The sequence below is a fragment of the Ahaetulla prasina genome, chromosome 4, assembly GCF_028640845.1.
Source record: "Ahaetulla prasina isolate Xishuangbanna chromosome 4, ASM2864084v1, whole genome shotgun sequence".
NCBI classification, from domain to species: Eukaryota; Metazoa; Chordata; class Lepidosauria; order Squamata; family Colubridae; genus Ahaetulla; species Ahaetulla prasina.
Genome location: NC_080542.1, coordinates 74,515,815 through 74,538,868, shown reverse-complemented (window position 1 = coordinate 74,538,868; position 23,054 = coordinate 74,515,815). Strand labels below are relative to the sequence as shown.

General features: G+C 37.8%; 1 protein-coding gene across 4 annotated transcripts in view; it reads left to right on the top strand.

The window, feature by feature from the left end:
• Positions 1–23,054, top strand: part of AVL9 (AVL9 cell migration associated) — a 170,654-nt gene that overhangs the window by 2,146 nt on the left and 145,454 nt on the right. The gene's annotated exons all lie outside the window — the stretch shown is intronic.

Here is a 23,054-nt window from a genome sequence, read left to right as displayed (position 1 = left end):
TCTAGATACCATGAAGCTTCAGGTCACTTAGTATTTTTAATCTACATTTATCCTTACAGAACTTTCTGTTCACATCTTGTCCATGCAAATCCAATTGTATGAGGAAAGATGCCTAGATTGTAATTTTAATTTTGTGATCTTAATTTATAAATACTCTTAATAAGAAGTTGAATGGAACGTAATAACAATAGCACTTAGATTATATACTGCTTTACAGTGCTTTACAGCAGGGGTCCCCAACCTTTCGGATCTCAGGAACCACTAAATTTATAGTTTTAAATCCCGTGGACTACTAATATGATCTGCCTAATGACCGGCTGCGTGGGCGTAGCAAGGTGGTCATGTGACTGGGTGGGCATGGCCAACTCAATGTCACTCATGTCGAGGGGCACCTTGCCAGCCTCTACTCACTACCCCTCACCTGCCCGCCCGGGCTCTTTAGGGCCCCAATGGGAAGCAGTTGCTGGAGCTAAGCAGCCACCATGAGAAAGAGATGGTCAGCCAGTTCCAGCCCATGATGCTGTCCACTGTAACAAGGCCCTCCGACTCTTCACCACCAGCAGCCGTTCCCTCCAGCCTTTGCCCAAAGCCCCACATCAGGAGGCTGAAGCAGACCCCAGATTGGAGTTTCTGCCCCCTCTGTCCCACACAAAAAGATCCCGAAGGGGGAGACTGTCTGCAGCAATACAAACGTTCATTGCACATATCCGTCCCAGGGGCCATAGTTTGAGGATCCCTGATTTAGGGCAATATAAAAAAATGCAAATAATTTTTCTGGGGACCACGAAAATTTTCTCAGGGACCACCGGTGGTCCTCGGACCACCAGTGGTGACCGCTGCTTTACAGCCCTCTCTAAGCAGTTTATAGAGTCAGCATATTGCCCCCAACAATCTGGACCCTCATTTTACTGACCTATTGAAGGACGGAAGGCTGAGTTAACCTTCAGCCTGGTGAGATTCAAACTGCCAAATTGCATGCAGCTGGTAGGCAGCAGAAGTAGCCTGCAGTACTGCATCCTAACCACTGCGCCACCACAGACAAACTTGTCAAAATGGCATTAAATAAGTTTATGTTGTCTTAATATACTGTACAGCTATATCAGGACAATTTTATGGGAAAGGTATAAAATAATTAAAGGATTTTTAAAGGGCTATTATTCCACATGAACTACAGAAAAAGCATACATACCATATTTTCTGAAATATAAGATGCATTTCCACCCCTAAAAGTGGGTGGAAATGTCTGTGCGTCTTATACAGTGAATATTGCCGAAGCCCTACCCACCCGCCAGCCCTCATCCTTCGGCTGTTATCAGCTGTTATCATGTATTGCATTTTCGGCCTCTGCGTGTTACATTTTTAGCCAGTTCCAGGTGTTGGGAATTGCCACCATCCTCACCAATCCCTGCTGCTTGGAACTGGTCGAAACTGTGACGCATGGAGGCCAAAAATGGGGTGAGCGGAGGCCGAAAATGCAACACGCGGAGGCCAAAAACGCGACACATGGAAGCAGCGATCGGCAACAGTGTGCTATGCGATCTCCACAGTCTAGAACGGATCTAAAACAGAGCATGTGGAGGCCGAAAATGCAACGCATGGAGGCCAAAAATGCAACATGTTGAGGTTGCAATGGGCTGTGGCGCTCCCTGCAGCCTGGGACAGCTGATTGGTGGTATTCTGGGAAGCCAATCCAACCGCCAATAAGATCCTCATACTGAATCAGACTGTGATAATGTGCTGAATCTGACCAGGCTGTTTGCTGCTAGGACGCTAGCCAGATGAATACCGATCAATGCTGGTAAGCAGAGGCAGAATTTTTTTTTCTTGTTTTCCTCCCCAAAAACTAATGTGTGTCTTATACTCTGGAGCATTTTATAGTCCAAAAAGTACGGTAATTTTTTTTAAATTTTTTTTTATAAATAATTTTTATTTCCATTTTCCAACATCATATTTATGTACAAACTATTATCCATCATTAATCATTAATTTTTATTTATTACTGATTCAGGCCTGCCCGATTGCCACTTCCTTTCTTCACAACCTCCCTCTCTACGCTCTACTACTTTCACATCCTTCATCTCCTTCACTTTACTACTTCCTCTCCTCCTTCTCCACTCCTCCCTTCTTCCACCCTATCTAACCTTCTTATTCCCCTCCTCCTTCTCTATTCTTTCCTACCTACTTTCTTCCCTCCTTCTACTCCTCTCTCCTTTTCTTTCTGAAATGGCAGTCGAGCATCCCCAATATCATTTTAAATTTTAATTTCATATCTTCAAAAATTACTGTACATTAATAATCAATCCATGTATCATTTCCCCCCCCTTTCCTCCCCTCCTCCACCTCCCCCCCCCAGACTTCCCAGAACAAATACCGGTATTATGACCAACAATCACAAGGTAAAGTATACAAAATATACATATATCCTCCCACCTTTAAAAATTTAAAACTTTAGATCCCCTCACAATAAAAATAAAGAGATAGGAAAGAATAATAAAAAGAAAAAAAGAAAAGAAGCAATACCAACTTCACATATTACTTCTTCTTACAGTCCATTTTTAAAATTAATCCATCTTCTCAAATTCAATTTTTTTCCCCACTTGTATAGTCCTTCAAATTTCATAAGTCCATTTCTCAAATTACAGTCCATCTTCTCGAACTCAAATTTTTATCACTTATATATTTCTTCAATTGCCATAACATTTAATGTCCGTTCTTCTTACAGTCCATTTTAAAAATTAGTCCATCTTCTAACGTTCAAAAAAATTTTTTTCACCCACATGTATATTCCTTCAAATTTCATAAGTCCATTTCTTAAATTACAATCCAGCTTCTCAAATTCAAATTTTCATCACTTATATATTTCTTCAATTGTCATAACATTTAATATCCAATCTTCCAATACTACTCCATCAATCAAATATCATTTCGAATAAAATTTCTCAAATATAATATTTCCAGCTTAACTTCATAACTTTTACTATCTATAAACGTGTCAATTAAAACAAATAATCATTTAAACTACATCCACAATATAACAGTAAACAGTTAAAATCATTACATCCACATTATCTAAATTCATAAATTTCACTTTCCATCCTTCACAATTAAATAATATCATCCCATAGATTATCATCCCATACAAATAGAAGATAGAAGATCATCCCATACAAATAGCAAATAACAAAAATCCTATAATTTATATCCTAAACAAATCAATTCCAAAAATTAACCATAATCATCATACTCACATCTTAAACATTCCTCCCCTCTCCCATTCTATTTTCCATCATTTCCAAACCCATCTAACAACAAAGGATTCCCACTCTTTAAAACATTAATATAAAAATGTCTCGCTTTCATAACTGAATTAAGAAAATACTTTCTGCCTCTAAAATTCACTGACAAACCCATTGGAACTTCCCATCTAAAATATATCTGATGTTTCTTAAACTCATCCACTAAAAAGCAAATTCTCTTCTCTTTCTTAACATTTTAGGAGGAATTTCCTTCATCATTTTTATATCTTGTCCCAATATTTGAAATTTATTTTTATAAAAGGCTTGCAAAATTTCATACCTAACCTTTTTAGTTGTAAAATAAATAACCACATCCCTCGGTACTCTATTTTGTTTGCCCACCAAGAATTAACACGATAAATTCTTTCAATATTAATCTCAAAATCTTCTGGCTCCACACCCTTTATCTGAGCAAAGGCTTGCGTAAAATCTCTTTAAATTTTCCTTCCTATTTTGTTTCAAACCCTCACCCATATAGCATATTCCATTAATCTATATTGTAATATTACTCTTTCTTCATCTGCTCTATCTACCTTTGCCTGTATATCTTCCATCTTATTATCTAAGTTCCAATTGTTTTGATTTTTTTGAATTTCTTCTATTTTCCTTTGCAACTCTAAATTAGCTTTATTAATTTCTGCAAGATCATCTTCCATCTGAATACAAGAGCTTAATATTTGCGCAATTGCATCCTTTACCATTTTCATTTCCCTCTTCTGCTCTTCCACCACTTCCTTAAAATCCAACATCTCTTTCTCTATTTCATCAAATTTTTGATTTATTTCTAAAAAATGACTCTCCAAAAACTCCTGTAAAGAATTTCTTAATTCCTTTTTGATTTCTTCTTTTAATTTTTGAATCTGAGCTGAAGAAATTTCAAAGTTTTTAATGACTTTTGGCACTATTTGCTTAAAAGCCATTTTTTTAAAAATATAACTTAATAACGGACCAAAAAAAAAAAATTCAAAAGACTTTTCTTCTAAATCACTATAATCCCAAAGAAGAAGAAAAAATATAAATCATAAAATTCTCGTTTCTTCCATTTAGTCAGTATCTTCCTATATACCTTCTAATTCGACACTAGCTGTTAGTAAGCATTTCTTTAACTTTCGTTTCCAGTACACACATTCCACAAAACCGCCATTTGCTTTCTTCTCTCCTATCTTCGCAACAAATATATCCTCAGGGGCTTGCAGTCTTCTTACAAACAAGTGCTAGAACTCCAGTTTCTCCTCCGTCCACGTTACAATCCATCATAAATCAATTCCTGCTGTGGAAATTGGATGCTACATTTCGTCTGCCATAAAAGGCAGATGCCTCCCCCAGCCAGGAGCTTATCAGGCTATGGAAGGAGAACTCTCCGCAAGCCTCAGAAGCTTCTGTGGCTATATTTGGGTGTCTCAACTTCAGCCTGAATGCTCATCTCTCCCTCTTTGCCCGAGGGAAGAGATTTCCAAGCTGTTGGACCAGATTTACGATGTCCTGACAGCTTTACAGACTAGGGAGTTAGCAGCCTAATCATAGCTGCTTCTCAACGAAGCAGAGCCATACCGGAAGTATAGTAATTTAGTGACTGATGAACTGTTGCTGAAATTTTGTAAAATTAGCTTTGATTAATTAAATCAATTATATAACTAATCCAACAGTCTAAAAACCCCACTGCAGGGCAAATTCTGATACTGCTATTTAAAAAAGCAACAGTATTCTGTAGGTTAGAATATACAATAATTGAAGAATAAGTGCAAGAATATGATACCTAATCAGTTATTCTGGCAAGTTTATTACTTTGAGGTGTACTATGATGCCATTCTCACTGTAGAAACACATTCTTTTCATCTTTTATGAATGCATCCACTGATGGCTCCATCAGTATGTTTTAAGTGCCATTTGGTTTTCTTTTGGTTTTTTAGATAGTTTTAATTAAAATATTTTAATAAAACTTTCGCATGATGCAGAGATAGCATTCCTCTGAGGCTCACCTTTATTTATAGAATATAAAAATAGGTGACTACAATTTTTTTTAATGTGCCTATAAAACAAAAAGATCTAGGTACAGGTAGTCTTTGACTTACGGCAGTTTATTTAGTGACGGTTCAAAGTTACAACAACACTGAAAAAAGTGGCATATGAATGTTTTTCACATTTACAACTGTTGCTACATCCCCATGGCCATGTGATCAAAATTCAGCCACTTTTTGAGATCTGACAGGCAACTCTATGGGGAAGCCAGATTCACTTAACAGCCATGTTACTAACTTAATCACTGCAGTGATTTACTGAACAACTGTGCCAAGAAAAGTCGTAAAATGGGGCAAAACGCATTTAACAATTATCTTGCTTAGTAACAGAAATTTGGGACTCAACTGTTGTAAGTCGAGGACTACCTGTAAGCTGAAATGATAGAAACTCCTTATATGTTAGAAATTTCTCTTAGAAGCAGGGAACAAATTTTCTACTTAAGTCTATGATCCCTAAAAGAATACCCATAGGTTGCAATATACCGTATTTTTCGGAGGTTAAGATGCTCCAGACTATAAGATGCACCTACCTTTTTTGGTGAGGAAAACAAGAAAAAGAAATCTGCCTCTGCCTCCCAGCAATTTTGCCTAGTTGCAGCAAACCACAAACAGCCTGCTTTACTTTCATTTTCAGCATAGCTTGTTTAGCACAAGAAAAAAAAAATCTGCTCCTAGCAATTTACCTCCTTCCAGCAAGCAGCAGAGGCCCGTGTAGCAATAGACAATGGTAATCCCTGCAGCCTGACACAGCTGAGAGTTGGGAGACTGATCCAACCGACAGTCAGCTTGTGTTAATTAGGCTGTGTTGAAGCTGAAATGGACTGTTTCTTGTTGCTGTTTGCTGCAAGGAGGTAAATTGCTGGGTGGGGGCCAGTGGGTGAGCGGGGCTACATTCGGTGTATAAGACGCACCCAAATTTTCACCCTCTTTTAGGGGGGAAAAAGGTGTGTCTTATACTCCGAAAAATACAGTAATACTGCACTTTGTATAAAACAGACTTACTTTTCAATAGTCATGCACAGCATTTTAACTGCAAACATAAGTTGTGTTCATCTGGTACTCAAAAATGACATCAAGTTGGGTTCAATTCTATTCAAACAAAAATATTGATAATTTTCTTTTTAAAGTGAAACTGGCATTATAAGAATGATAAGGGCACAACCTTTTCTAAGTATTCTTGCATATCAGCTTAAATATTCACAATATTCAAGCTAAAGAGTGAATGGACAACATAGTTGAAATAATTTAGGAAAATTAAATCAGTTTAAGACAGCAGTCCTCATCATTATTGACTAGAAACTACACAGGAACAAATCACCTAGTCCTCATGTCAAATTTCTGAAATAATTCAAATATGAAAGTGCTGACTTCATAGCAAAAAGAGAAAATTTGTCCTTCAAATATGGTTAGCTTAAAGTCCTCTGGCATTGAACTGCTCTGTGATACCAACCATTGGCAAAATCTTCTCCCACTGAAATAAGGCGGATTCCATTGTGGAAATAATCAGCTTTATAATTTGTAGTTGTAAAAACTGTATGGTATAACCATATCTGGAATATTGACTGCAGTTCTGATTTAAATGATTCTCATTTAATAAAGAATAAAATAGAATTGAAAGTGCATAAAAGGTTAATCAAAATCATTAACGAGTTAAAGCATGTTTTAAACTCTTTAGCTTTGAAAGAGGCAGTTGAAATAATCAAAGTTTATAAAAACAATGTTAGGCACACCATGGACCATTTTCTCTCATTTTTAAAATATTAGGATCAAGATTCATTCACTGAAGATGTTTGGAAGGATATTTAAAGCAGAAAAAAGGAAGCATTTTTAGCACATTATCAAGTGAATAGTAGCAAATATGGATGGCTTTAAAATGAGTTTGATAAATCTATAGGTACAATTGTATCAAGAATTTTTGTCTTGGAAATTTAGTGTTCCCTCTAAATCAGCAATCCCTAATTTTTCTAGATTGGCAGGGTGGAGGAGAGGAGAAGGGATAGTTTTGGTAGGTGTAGCAGGGGTACGTGCTCAGTCACACAACCCCATTTGTGTGAGTGGCAGGCGCACGTTCCTGCCACTTGCACAAATGGAGCTCTGAGCACAAGCACCCAAAGCTTGCACAGGTGTGGAGCTGTGCACACATTTGCACTTGTCCTGCTATTCACGCAAGTGGAGCTGGGCATGTGCGCTCAGCCGCCACTTGCGTGGCCCAGTTCCAAATCAGTCACAGCCTGGGGGTTGGGAACCCCTGCTCTAGATGGAAGGCAGTTGCCAAGTACCAGTTGTAAGGGAGAGCAGTGTCATATTTTCTGTTTGGGAGAATCTTGGAAGCGTGCTTGCAAGATTAGTAAATGCAAAATTAAGGTGACCTTTGACCTGATTCACATGAACTGTTCTTTTGCCAAACATTTGTTGAGAAAAAAAATGGAAGATATTTTTTCTCTCTGCTTTAAATAAAATATGCTGGTTATATATTTGTTGAAGTGCTATAATGCTCTGAATCATTGCATTAATCATTCTAAACAACAGGGATGAACAATTTTATGTGTGACAATCCAAGGCAGATTTAATTTCATCTTAACTAACTTTATAATGTTTAGGGTTTAAATGGAGGCATTTGTTTACTGATGTTTTTTGACAGACACATGCTGAATTGAAGTCTAATGAAGATATTTATTTATTTATTTATTATTTTGTCAAATCTATATTAAATAATATATATAAGTATAATCATGAATCAAATACATAAAATGAATACAATTAAAGGGAACATTAGGACAGGGACAGTAGGCACACTGGTGCTCTTATGCACGCCCCTTACAGACTTCTTAGGAATGGGGTGAGGGCAACAGTAGACAGTCTTAGGTTAAAGTTTTGGGGATATTGGGATGAGACCACAGAGTCTAGTAGTGCATTCCAGGCATTAACAACTCTGTTACTGAAGTCATATTTTCTGCAATAGAGATTGGAGCGGTTCACTTTAAGGTTGAATCTATTGTGTGCTCATGTATTGTTGTGGTTGAAGCTGAAGTAGTCATTGACAGGAAGGACATTTGATGATTTTATGAGCTATGCCTAGGTCATACCGAAGGCGGCGTAGTTCTAAATTTTCTAAACTCAGAATTTCAAGTCTGGTGGCATAAGATATTTTGTTGCGAGCAGAGGAGTGGAGGACTCTTCTTGTGAAATATTTTTGGACCCGCTCAATTCTATTAATGTCCGATATGCAGTGTGGGTTCCAGACAGATGAGCTGTATTTGAGAATTGGTCTAGCAAATATTTTGTATGCTCTGATTAGTAGCATAATCTTACCGGAGAAAAAGCTACTCAAGATTAGGTTTAAAACTCTTTATGGCGATGTTGTTACAGTGGGCTTTGGCACTTAGATCATTTGATATGTGTACTCCAAGATCCTTAACATATATTTGTATATGTGCACAAATTGCATGTAAGATTTTCTAGAACTGGGATTTGGACACACCTTAAAATGATGCAGTGCTGGCCTGAAATTGTTTCACTATAGTAGGTAAAATATATCTTTTAGATATTTCTAAGTTCCATTATTATTGTGTGGAGTTGCAAGCACTGATGAGGATTTATTTAGCATTCTTGTGGCAGGAAATGGTGAAGGGAGCAAAGATTTATGGAATTTTGTATCTTATTTGTTCAGCTATATTTTTCACTCTTGGAAGAATGAAACTAAAGAGAGGATATCTTATCATTATAGATGATGCTACATAGATGGGATTAGGCAAATGATAATTTTTCATTTTTTGAGAGACAATTTATTCTATTAATTTGAATAATTATTTATAAAATTTATTGGCCACTTATCTTACCACAGGGTAACTCTGGGTAGTTTACAATCATAAAAGATGTAGACAGCGAGCCGTGGTGGCGCAGTGGTTAGAATGCAGTACTGCAGGCTGCTTCTGCTGACTGCCGTCTGCCAGCAGTTCAGCAGTTTGATTCTCACCGGCTCAAGGTTGACTCAGCCTTCCAACCTTCTGAGGTTAGTAAAATGAGGACTCAGATTGTTGGGGATAGTATGCTGACTCTAAATTGCTTAGAGTGGCTGTAAAGCGGTATATAAGTCTTAAGTGTTATTGTTATTAAGTTCCATTCAACTTCTTACTAAGAATATTTACAAATTAAGATCACAATTATAAAGTTACGTATCTTTGGATATATGCATATACATAGACGTATATTTGTATGTATATGTATGTGTGTGTATATATATATTTACACAAACACATACATGCACACATACATATGCACATACACACCCACACACCCACCTTTTATGATGTGCGTTAAGTCCAGTAGTGGGTTTCACTTACCTTTGCTATGGGTTTGGAACCGGGAGCACGTGCGCGACCACTTTACTCACACACGGTGCTTCTGCACCTGATGATGTCCGGGTGGGTAGGCGGAGCCTCCCTTCGCCGCCATTACCGGTTCGCCCAAACTGGGGTGAACCGGTAGAAATTCACCACTGTTTAAGTCTATATGTTGCGTTATCATTTTTTCTAACCATGTATATATTTTCATCCAAACATTTTGTCAATGGACATGTCCACCACATATGATAATAAGAGTCCGGATCTGATTGCATTTCTAACATTTAGCAGAACATGTTTCAGAACAATCTTTGCTAGCCTTGCTGGTGGCAAATGCCAAAATTTGAACATTTTATACAGGATTTCTTTATAAGTTGTCGCCATTGTCAATTTGTAATTCCTGTCCCAAAGTTTTTGCAATTATCTAATTCGATAGTACAGGGGTGTCAAACTGCATTTCTTCGAGGGCTGGATCAGCATTGTAGTTCTCTGCATGGGGGCGGGAAGCAAGGGAAGATGGGACGGACACCTTCTACAGCATCCTGCTGGCCAAAACGGGGCATGCACATGCAGCCTCCTCTGCCCCATTTTTGGTCTGAACAGCCTCCTGCAAGACTTTACCAGTCAAAATGGGCCATGCGGAGGCCTTCCAAGGCCCCCGCATGGCCTGTTTTTCACCTCACCGGCTTCCAGCAGCACTCTGCCGGCCTAAAAAGGCCATGTGGAGGCTCCACAAGGCACCCACACCAGGGTGAAATGTTCCAAGTTCGGACAGGATTGGCTGATCTGATAGCAATGGTGGCGGGTGGTTCGGAGAACAGTAGCAAAAATCCCTGCCCCCCCCCCATGTCCAGCTGAGCCACGCGATCATCAGAGCCTTTTTTTTTTACTTTTAAAAGCATTTTTTTAACAACCTCTTTGGCTGAGGTTAAAAAAAAGCTTTCAAAGGGTTAAAACAAGACTCTGACAATCCCAGTTGAGGTGCCTGATTGTCAGAGGCTTGTTTTTTTACTTTTAAAAGCATTTTTTAAAGGTAAAAAAGCTGAAGCCTGCTAAGCAAAAAATGGGGGGGTAGGCAAAATATGGGGGGTGAGGAGTTCGAGAGAGAGAGGGGGGGGAGGGAGGGAGGGAGGGAGGGAGGAAAAAGGAGAGGAAGGAAGGACTACAAACCTGGCATTAGACGCAGCTTCAGAAGATAATCCAGGGCTAGAAGGGACCTGGAGGTCATCTAGTCCAACCCTGTTCCAGCAGGACATTGTTAGTGCGTTTCTGTCTTTTGATTCCCCAGTCACATAGCCACGCCATCCTGTCATATGACCCCCCCCAAGCCATGCTCACCAAGCCACGCCCACCAAGCCACGCCCACAGAAATGGTAGGAAAGAAATTTAGATTTCACCACTGCCCTACATGGCCTGTTTTCGGCCTCCCCGGCTTCCAGCAGCCCTATGCCAGCCAAAAGCGACCACGCTGAAGCCTTGCACAGCCTATTTTGGCTGGCAGAGTCACTGCGGGCCAGTCCTTTCATATTTCTAGGCAGGCCCCATGGGCCAGATTTAAGCAGGTTGCAGGCTGGATGCAGCCCGCGGAACTTGAGTTTGACACCCCTGCTATAGTATATCAAAAGTTTTTTGCCCACATTGTCATTGTTTCTTTTACTTGTTCATCTTCCATTTTGATGCTTAATAAATAGCTATACATTTTCTTTTTTGGAAATTTTTTTTTATATACAAATAAACACATAATACATCAGTCATTCCTTTCATGTGACATCTCAGTGTTTTCTCTGTATCTTCGTCTTTTTGTTGTTTCTTCTGTCTTCATTCACATTTAATCTATTACAACATTTCTCCAAAAATACACTATTCTAATTATACCATTCTCTTACATAACTATTCATTTGTTTATATCTCTTTTCCAGCCAATAGTAAAATTGATCCCATATCGTGAAATATTCTGAATCTTCTCTTTCTTTAATTGTCAAGGTTAATCTATTCATTTCTGCACATTCTAAGATTTTTTTAATTACGTCTTCTAAAGGTATTTTCTCTACTTTCCAATTTTGCGCAAAAACAATCCTTGCAGCTGTTATAACATGTATAATCAAATAAATATTTTCTTTACTAATTTTTTCTGGGAGGATACCCAATAGGAATAGCTCCGGTTTTAAATCAATATGTTGTTGTATCATTTCTTCTAACCATATCTTAATTTTATTCCAATAGTTTTTAGCTTCTGGGCATGTCCACCACATATTGTTTTTCTTTTCTTCTTCCTATATATGTTTATATGTGTATATACTATATAATCTTTTTGTATGATGTTGTGACAAAATAAATAAAATAAATAAAATAAATATGATAGTAAGATCCTGGTAACTTGTAACAGTTCCAACATTTAGCTGATTTATCTTTAAACATTTTTGCCAGGTTCTCAGGAGGTATATGCCATCTATAAAACATTTTATATTGATTTCCTTTATATGCTGTGCACATTGTTAATTTATAATTTTTTTCCCATAACTGTTGCCATTTTTCTAGATCAGTTGAATATCCAAAATTCTTTTTCCAGGCTATCATTGTTTCCTTTGCTTGTTCTTCCTCTAATTCAATTCCCAATAAAAAGTTATAATTTTTTAAAATTAATTTATCCTCTGTTCCTGTGAGTATCCCATCCAAATCTGTCTTTTCTAAATAGAGACCATATAATTTAGCATCTTTTTCATATCTTGTTTGTATTGCATATACATATACCAATCCATCTCAATGCCCTGTTCTTCCAGTTCTTGTTTCCCCTTCAATTCTCCCTTATCTGTTAATAACACCTTGAATCTAACAATATTTCTAAAATTAAAAATATTTGAGTGTATTAAAGCTTCCATTGTTGATAACCATATTGGTATTTTTAAATAATATTTATCTCTAACTTTCTCCCATACCAATAGCAATGCATTTCTTATATAATGTCTGTGAAAGTACGTATGCATCTTACTTCTATCATACCATAAAAATGCGTGGCACCCCAATTGTAAATCATGTCCTTCTGAAGTTAATTGTCTTGTGTTTCTTAATTCAACCCATTCCTTCATCCAAGTCAATACTGCTGCCTGGTAATATAGTTCCCAAGTCGGCAGTCCAAATCCTCCACATAGTCTCACATCCTGTAGCATTTTTATGCTTATTCTTGCTTTTTTCCCTTGCCATATAAATTTCCTTATTATCTTATTTAGATGTTGAAAGTAAGTCTTTTCAATTTTTATTGGTACTGTCTGAAATAAAAATAGTAATCTCAGTAGTATATTCATCTTGATTGTTGCAATCCTTCCCATAAGTGAAAGTTATAATTTTTTCCATTTCTCCAAATCTTTCTCAGTTTGATCCTTTAGTTTATAATAATTATCCTCTTTTATTGTTACACATCTTGATGTTAAGTATATTCCTAAGTATTTTATTTATTTATTTATTTATTTTATTTGCATTTATATCCCGCCCTTCTCCGAAGACTCAGGGCGGCTTACACTATGTCAGGCAATAGTCTTCATCCATTTGTATACTATATACAAAGTCAACTTACTGCCCCCCAACAATCTGGGTCCTCATTTTACCTACCTTATAAAGGATGGAAGGCTGAGTCAACCTTGGGCCTGGTGGGACTTGAACCTGCAATATTGCAGGCAGTTGCTGTTAATAACAGGCTGCATTAGCCTGTTGAGCCACCAGAGGCCATTTGACTTTTTTCACAACTTGTATATCTAATTTCTCTTTTATCTCTCTTTTTTGTTTTTCTGTAATGTTTTTCACAATTTTTTCATTTTTTCTTTATTTATTTTTAAGCCAGACACCTTTCCGTAGCTCTCTGTTTGTTCTAATAGGTTGGGGCCCATTGTTCGAGGTTCTTACTAAATCATCAGCAAAGGCTTGCAATTTGTACTCTCAGGCCAGAAATGCACTAACAAGGGAGATCAGAGCAGCAAAAAGAAGCTACTCTGAAAAGCTAAAGAATCAGTTTTCAGCAAATGAATCAGCAAACATGTGGAAAACTCTTAAAAATATCACCGGCTATGGCAAACCTCCTTCCCAGGCTGAAGGTAATCAACAACTGGCAGATGACCTGAATGAATTTTACTGCAGGTTTGAAAGGAAACTACAGCCACCTATCTCTACAACCCCCATCTCAGACACACCAACAACAGCCAAGCCTCTTACAACTGACCCCATTTCATTGGGTTCACAACCCCTAGTGATCACAGAAAAGGAAGTGCAGGACCTATTTCACAGACAAAAGCCAGGAAAAGCTCCAGGCCCAGACAAGATAACTCCTTCTTGCTTAAAAGTCTGTGCTGACCAATTGACCCCCATCTTCACCCATATTTTCAATAAATCACTAGAGATGTGCTATGTTCCTTCTTGCTTCAAACGCTCTACCATCATCCCAGTGCCGAAGAAGCCCACCATCAAGGAACTGAATGACTACAGACCAGTTGCTCTAACATCTGTAGTCATGAAAACCTTTGAAAGGCTAGTGCTTTCCTACTTGAAAACCATCACGGATCCGCTGTTAGACCCCTTGCAATTTGCATACCGAGCAAATAGATCAAAAGATGATGCTGTTAATATGGCTCTGCACTACATCCTACAACATCTTGAGTCTCCAAAGGCCTATGCAAGGATCCTTTTTGTAGACTTTAGTTCAGCATTCAATACCATCATTCCAGACATTCTTCTAACTAAGCTAAACCAGCTACAGGTACCGGAACAGACTTGTAAGCGGATCACAAGCTTCCTAACAAACAGGAAGCAGCAGGTGAAGCTAAGCAAGATCACATCAGATACCTATACAATTAGCACAGGGCCCCCCCAATGCTGTGTGCTCTCTCCACTTCTCTCCTCTCTGTATACCAATGACTGCATCTCCAACGATCCATCTGTTAAACTACTGAAGTTCGCAGATGACATAACAGTGATTGGTCTCATTCGAGACAATGACGAATCTGCATATAGACGAGAGGTCGAACGACTAGCCTTGTGGTGCAACCAAAACAATCTGGAACTGAACACACTCAAAACCATAGAAATGGTGGTAGACTTTAGGGAAACCCTTCCATACTTCCACCTCTCACAATACTAGACAACACAGTATCAACAGTAGAAACCTTTAAATTTCTAGGTTCTATCATATCATAAGATCTAAAATGGACAGCTAACATCAAAAACATCATCAAAAAAGGACAACAAAGAATGTTCTTTCTGCGCCAACTCAGTAAGCTCAAACTGCCCAAGGAGCTGCTGATTCAGTTCTACAGAGGAATTATTGAGTCTGTCATTTGCACCTCTATAACTGTCTGGTTCGGTTCTGCAACCCAACAAGAAAGACACAGACTTCAGAGGATACTTAGAACTGCAGAAAAAATAATTGCTACCAACCTGCCTTCTATTGAGGACCTGTATACTGCATGAATCAAGAAGAGGGCCATGAAAATATTTACAGATCTCTCACATCCAGGACATAAACTGTTTCAACTCCTACCCTCAAAACAACGCTATAGAGCACTGCACACCAGAACAACTAGACACAAGAACAGTTTTTTCCCGAAGGCCGTCACTCTGCTAAACAAATAATTCCCTCAACACTGTCAAACTATTTACTAAATCTGTACTACTATTAATCTTCTCATCGTTCCCATTATCAATCTCTTTCCATTTATGACTGTAACTTTGTTGCTGGCAATTCTTATGATTTATATTGATATATTGACCATCAATTGTGTTGTAAATGTTGTACCTTGATGAACGTATCTTTTCTTTTATGTACAATGAGAGCATATGCACCAAGACAAATTCCTTGTGTGTCCAATCACACTTGGCCAATAAAAAAAAATTCTATTCTTGTTTTTTAATTTTCATTCCTTTTATTTCTTCATTTCGTCTAATATGTCTACTTCTAAAATCAGGATAAATAACAATGGCAATAAAAGACATCCTTTGTTATTTTAACATTTTCTGTCATTTCTCCATTCATCATTATCTTAGCTGATTGTCTATTGTAAATTATTTTTATAGTGTTTATAAATCTCTCCCCAAATTCCATTATCTGCAGTTCTATCATAAATTGCCAGTTCACATTATCAAAAGTATTTTGAGTGTCTAAAAACATCATCACCATTTGTTTTTCTGAATGTATCTCATAATATTCCAACGTATTTAAAATTATCCTCATATTGTCTCTAATTTGTCTCTTAGGTAAGAAACCATTATGATCCATATGAATAAATTCATTTAATAGTCTTTTTAGCCTATTTGCCATTATTGAAGCAGAAATCTTACAGTCCACATTTAATAACGAAATTGATCTATAATTTTTTATCAGTTGTAAATCTGCATCTTCTTTTTTTTAATAAAAGTTTTTATTTTTCCATAACAAAAAGCAACAAACAAACATTCTCATCAAACAATTACAATGTGCTGAAGGGGTGTTTACATATCTTCTTGTGCAATACATATTTTATATTGTCTTTTCTAACATATCTTTCCTTCTGACCAATGGTAAAATAAATTCCATATTTCATAATATTGCTTATCTTCTTGATTTTTAATTTCAAATGTCAATTTACTCATCTCTGCATGATTAATTTCTGTTGTCATCCATATCATGTCTATTCTAGACCATGACAAGTGTCTATTTGAACAAAAAGTTATTGTCTATTCTCCTGATTCCTTTCTCTCCACACGTCCTTTAAATACAGTTCCTCTACCATATTGAAAAAGGATTTCGGGAGGGTCTTTCTATTTTGCCTGGTTGTTTTTTATGTTTTATAGTCCAACTTTATATCAACTACATAATTAACATCACCAAGGATACAAGTGTTTTCATAGTCCTATTCAACAATCTTCATATACAGAAGAATGGATATTGAAAGTTTCTAATTTGGTGGAGATGGCCAAAATCTCAGCCTTTTTGAAAGACAATACTAAAGAAAAATATTTAAACAAATGGAAGAAATGGATTGACTATATTCAAAATAGATATCAGACTAAGAGATATCAGACTGCCTTTGAATGAAGGACGTAATTTTTGATTTTATTTATTTATTTATTTATTGTTTATATTTATATACCGCCCTATCTCCCAAAGGACTCAGGGCGGTTTACAGGCATTTAAAAGCAATAAATACAATCTAAAAACAATTAAAAAACTTATTCAAAAGCTTAATAATTAAAAATATAAAAAATTAAAACCCAAGTTAAAACCCACAAACTAAAATCTAACTCAGTCCTGCGCAGTTAAATAGGTATGTTTTAAGCTCGCAGCGGAAGGTCCGAAGGTCCGGAAGCTGACGAAGTCCTGGGGGCAGTTCATTCCAGAGGGTGGGAGCCCCCACAGAGAAGGCCCTTTCCCTGGGCGTCGCCAGACGACATTGCCTCGCTGACGGCACCCTGAGGAGTCCCTCTCTGTGAGAGCGCACGGGTCGGTGAGAGGTATTCGGTAGCAGTAGTCGGTCCCGTAATTTTTGATTTTAAAGGAGGAAGTCAGGATATGCGAAACAGAAGGACTATAATTGTGTTAGACTTTAAAAATTTAATGTATGAATGTTAGTTTTTTGAACTATACCATGTGTTTGCTCCGGGAAGTCTGGGGGGGGGGAGTTTTAGAGGGAGGGGGGAGGGAGGGGGAGATGGGGGAGGAAATTTATTTGTTTTTGTAAAACTTTTTAAATAAAAAAAAACCAATCTTCATATACAGTTTTTTACAGAACTCTTCTTGATTTTCATTAGGAGCGTATATTGCTATTAGAAGTATTTTTGTATTATCATCTGTTATTTCCAACATCAAAATTCTTTCATTCCCATCTGAGTATATTAAATTTGCCCTAAGTGTCTCTTTTATATATATGGCTATACCTCTTTTCTTGCATTGTGGTAGTGAGGTGAATACTTTCCCTAATTTAGGTTGTATTAATAATTGTTCATGCTGTTTTTTAATATGTACTTCCTGCACACATATTATATCCAATTTCAATTTTTCTAATTTATGAAAAAAAAAATTATTTTTATTTTATTAGATTTTTATACCGCCCTTCTCCCGAAGGACTCATGGCGGTGTACAGCCAGAAGATAAAACCCACAATATACACAAATTAAAACAGAAATTAAAACGAGCATATTACAAAAGTGGCCGACATTTAAAAGTTTAAAACCCTAAAAATTAATAAAAACCCCAGTTAAAATTTACTAAAACTTTTAAGCCAGTCCCGCTTGAATAAATAAATGCGTTTTCAGCTCACGGCGAAAAGTCCGAAGATCAGGCACTTGGCGTAGTTTTCCTCCTCTTAATAGCTGAATTTAATCCATTTATATTTATTGATATCCATTTTCTCTCTTCCATTTCTATACTTTATAGTTAGGATTTATTGCTCTCGTAGATCTAGGTTCTCGATGTGGCTTAACTTCAACCTCACCACCCACAGCACCACTTCTTTCGCAAGCAGGGCTAGTAGCGCTGACTCCTGTAATTCAGTCAATGAAACTTCAGCACTTGTATCTCCTCTCTCTTCAAAAAATTCTGCATAAAAATCCTTGGCTTTATCTATTATGTCTATTCTGTATTTTTGCTGTTGCCATGTAAACAATAGGCCCTCTAGTGCCAACCGTCTGTAATTCACGCCTTTCTGCAATAGTATCTTAGACAGAAATTTATATTTTCTTCTTAATTCTCTTACCCTTCTTGGAACTTGTTTCAGTACAATAATTTCTTTACCTTTATATTTCAATATTTTGTCTCTTGTTGCTTGTAATATTTGTGCTTTAAATGATTTTTTAGTAAATCTTATGTGAACTTCTCTAGGAAGATTATTTCTAGTGGCATATCTTGTGTGTACTCTAAAAATCTCATCAATGCCATCAAGTGTCTTTTCCATGCTAATTCCTAACAATTCAGCCAAAATTCCTGCCATTTTGTCTGCCAGGTTCTCACCCTTCTCTTCCTCTATATTTTGAAATCTAAGAAAAAATTCTGCTCTATCAATCTCCCAACCTAAGGCAACAATTTTGTCTTTTTCCATTTCTTCCAATCTACTGTCAATATTTTGAATTTTTTTATCCCTTTGTTTCTCTCTCTCCTCCACTTTTTGAAGTCTGTCTTCATAATGTTTCAACATCTGATCAACTTTCTCATCTCTTTTTTCTGTTCTCTGCTTAATCTGTTCCACTTCTACTTGCAGTTTTTGGATCCCCTCTAGAATAAGTTAAAGAGAAGCCTCTTTTTCCCTCTCTTTTTCCTGTATAAGCATCAATTGTATTGTTCTTTGAGATCCTGATAGTGAGGAGGAGGGGACTGGGATTGCTGTGCCATGTGTAGCCCCTTTTCTACTCATTTTTTATGTATAGAAATGCAAATACAGAAAATCTAAATTGTAATCCAAATCAATAATAAAAAAAAAGATTCCTTCAGACGCTTCCGTGTCTTAATCCAAAAGAGAGAGAGAGAAAAAGAAAAAGATTAATAAAAAAAAATAAGAGCGAATTAGCAAAAATTCAAAAAAATCCAAGAGTGTAAATATGAAGGGAGAGCGAAAAGTAAAAAGATGAAAGAAGGGAGGGCTGAAAAAAATTCTTTTTTCCGTTATTATCTCTTTAAACTCTTTCCACAATTTCATTCAAAAAAAAAGAAAGAAAAACAGAAGAGGCTTTTTCTCTTGCCTTCTTCCCTTCCCTTACAGGCTTATTCCATTGACTGTGTATAATAGAAGACCTGAATAAACAATCCTCAGTGTTCTCTCTCAGTATCTCAAGAAGCAACACTATATCTCAAGGTTAAAGCCCTAGGGAACTAATACAACAATATAGCAGTTCTCTTGCAACAATAAAAAAAACCAGCAGATGGCAGTCCTTTGCCTCTCCCTTCTCCCATTCACTCCTCCTTCACCTCATAAAAAAAAGCATAAAAAGAAAGAAAAAGGATCTCACAGAAAGGATTAATTTTTTAAAAAATTAAAAATTAATTTATCATCATAACAATTAATAATGGCAACCAAAGAGTAAAAATAAAACTTTCCTAAAGATTTAAATCCAACAACAATATACACAAAAATTTTTCTTCACCCAGTCCAAAATGGAGACACTCTCAAAAAAAAAAAAAAAATCCCAAAAAATTCAACATTTAAAAAGAAGTAATTTCTCAAAGCATTTTTGATCCGCAATTCAAATATTATTATTTTTAACAATTTTTTCTTCTTTCCAGTCTTAGGATGGTTTTACAAAGTTTACTAAAAATAGTTTCTCACCCCTATCAGCACGTTTCCTTCCGCTCTTCCGTTCCGGAGCTGTCCCAGCTTTGACAGCCGAGGCTGGAATAAATTGCCACGAAAAAGGGCTTCTCCAGGGTCGATTGGGGATTTTGCAGTATCCCCGAGACCCACAGGAAGTGCCCTACTTAATCCAAAAGGTCCAAAAAAAGAACCGTCGTGGCAAAAAAACATTGGCAGCAAATCCGGAGTTCAAACTTGCATGCTGTTTCGCCACAACGCCAGCTCCACCCCCAAATCTGCATCTTCTTTAGGTATGAGTGTTACCTAGCCTCCTTCCATGAGTCAGGCATTTTTGCTTTCATTAAAAGTTCATTAAATAGTTCCAGCATTACATTGCTTATCACTTCTTGTAGCGTTTTATATAATTCCCCTCAGAGACCATCCGGTCCTGGTGCTTTGCCATTTTTTTGTCTTTTGATTGCTTATGTCAATCATTGTTATTCTTTCTTCTAGCATTCCTTTGTATTGTTCAGTTAGTTTAAGTAAATCTGATTTTTTTTAGATATTTTATTATCTCTTCCTTCGGAATTTCCTCTTGGTGGTAAAGATTTTCATAGTATTTTTGAGTTATTATATTCTTTTCTTCATTTCTATAATGTAATTTCCCTTTGTCATCTTGTAAATATTTTATTATTTTCTTCTCCTTCTCTTTTTTATTTTATATGCTAACTAGCCTCCTTGTTCGTTTGCATTTTCAAAAAAATTCTGTTTAGATACTCTTAATTTGTTTGCTAAAGATTCTTGTTCATTTACATTTATTTTATGTTTTTTCAATTCCATTTGCTTCTTAATTTTATTATTTTGACTGCCTTTTGAAATTCTTTCTCTAAGTTCTTGTATTCCTCTTCCAATTTCTTCTGTTTTTGTCTTCTTTCTATTCTTTTTTGCTAAATATGTTATTGCCAAACCTCTGATATATGCTTTCATTGTGTCCCATACATTCTGAAGTCATGTGTCCTCTTTTTTTATTTATTTTGAAGAAAAACTCTAATTCTTTTTCCATAAACCGTTAAAATTCCTTTTTGTTTAATATTGTTGCATTCAAAGTCTATCTTGTCTTTTTCTTTTGACCTTTCCATATTATTGTCATCGGGTTGTGGTCCACCCATATGTTTGAAACAATATTTACTTTTTGTATGTTATATATAATGTCTCTTGACATCTCTTGATATGGTCTGGTGGTCTGCGAGAAAATTTTTGTGGTCCGTGGTGAAATTTTCGTTTTTGTATTGTACTCCAGCTATGGCCCCTGGGCCGGATATGGCCCCTGAAAGTAATCCGGCCCGTGTGCAGAAACACATGACTGCACCACCCACACCACCACGCCCACATGCCAGCCCCCACTCTTAAAGCGGAGTCAAACCTCACCTTCAATAGAGCAGGGCGAATTGGAATTTGAAAGTAAGAAGAGAACGGCTGCTCGGGGGGGGGGGAGATTCAGCCGCCTTTGGGACTGGCCATGGGGGGGCTGGAAATCTGTGCCCTGGGGTGGTACGTGCAATGCACAAAAAGACAAAAAAAAAAAACCAGCACCATTATTTCATTCCTCGTGGTCCAGAATGAAATAATGATGCTGTTGCAGCGGTGAAGGAGGGGGCGGTGCAAGCAGAAAAAGTGCTTGAGATGGCTGGTTGGGCTCCTCGAGAGATGAGAGCTTGCAGGGAGGCAATCTGGCATGCGCCTCTTGCAAGCTCTCGTCTCTCGAATTCTCCCTGAAGTGACATGGGAAGCTTGGATCGGGCTCCTCGAGAGGAGAGCTTGCAGGGAGATGATCTGGCGTGTGCCTCCCTGCAAGCTCTCAAATTCTCCCTGAAGCGGCATGGAAAGCTTGGGTCGGGCTCCTCGAGAGGAGAGCTTGCAGGGAGGTGATCTGGCATGCGCCCCCCTGCAAGCTCTCCTCTCAAGGAGCGCGATCCAAGCTTCCCGTGCCGCTTCATGTAGAACTCGAGAGATGAGAGCTTGCAGGGAGGTGGACGTCAGATCGCTTAACTTATAGAGCAGGGATCTCCAGCTTTGTTTTGCTGGCTGAGAAACTCTGGGAGTTGTAGTCACAAGTTTTAAAGTTGCCAAGGTTGGAGACTTCTGTTATAGGGCTGTTAAAATGTTTGTGACCGATCTGCCCACTCTTTAAACTCCTCATTGCCATCATATTAACTTTCCAGCCAGGAACAGAAATGGCAATGTAATCTTGGGTTAAAAATCTGCAAGGCCAACATTTTGCTCGTCCTAAGCAACCCTCTCCAAAGGAAGTTGGCTTGTAATGATCTGCTTGCTCACCACAAGGTCCCTTCCTCCCCAGGGATGAGCACTCTATAAAAATAATTTCCGGAGATCCAGGAAGTCAGGATGCCAGCAGACTGAAAGCCAGAAGGAGAAAAAAGAGATGTGTGCATGGGGATTTTATCAACCAGCATGTCTTTTCAAAGGCAGTTTTCACTTGGGGAAGGGGTGAGGCAAAATCTTTGGGTTGGTTGTCCTTAATGGGGGTTCCCCGGAACTCAAAAATGGTAATTGTGATGGCCACAATCATGCAACACACAATGGACAATGGACATTCCCTGGTCCCTGTTGGATGGAGATATGGAGCTCAAAGCACCCTCAGACAACTGGTCTTCTGCCTACTTGATTTTGATTCTGCGCCTCTGGGTGAAAGACAACTTTGGTGAAGTCCTTGATGGCCAGGAAGGAGGCTGGGGGATATGTGGACAGGATCCCTGCTTATCTGGGACTGTCACATGTCCGTCCGTCCCCCCTTCCTGTGGCATCCGGCTTCCTGCAGTGGCAACTCTCCCAGGAACCTTCTGACATTCAACACCTGGACCAGAAGTTCTCCTCCTTGGTGAAGGATCCCCAAAGGGTAAGATGAGGGCTGCAAATTGATGGCTTTTCCCCTTCCCGGTGAAGGTGATGGGTTAATTCAACCAATCGGCCCTGATCTTGCTTTCAAGACCATAGCCCATTCCTGGCCAACTGAGCCTTGGGAGAAGGGACTTGTTAAGCTGCTAGAAAATGAAAGAATGTGCAAGCATGAAAGCCACCAGGCGCCCCAGCGCCTTAATCCAACTCAACTGAGAACTCTGCCAGGTCAGAGGCCCT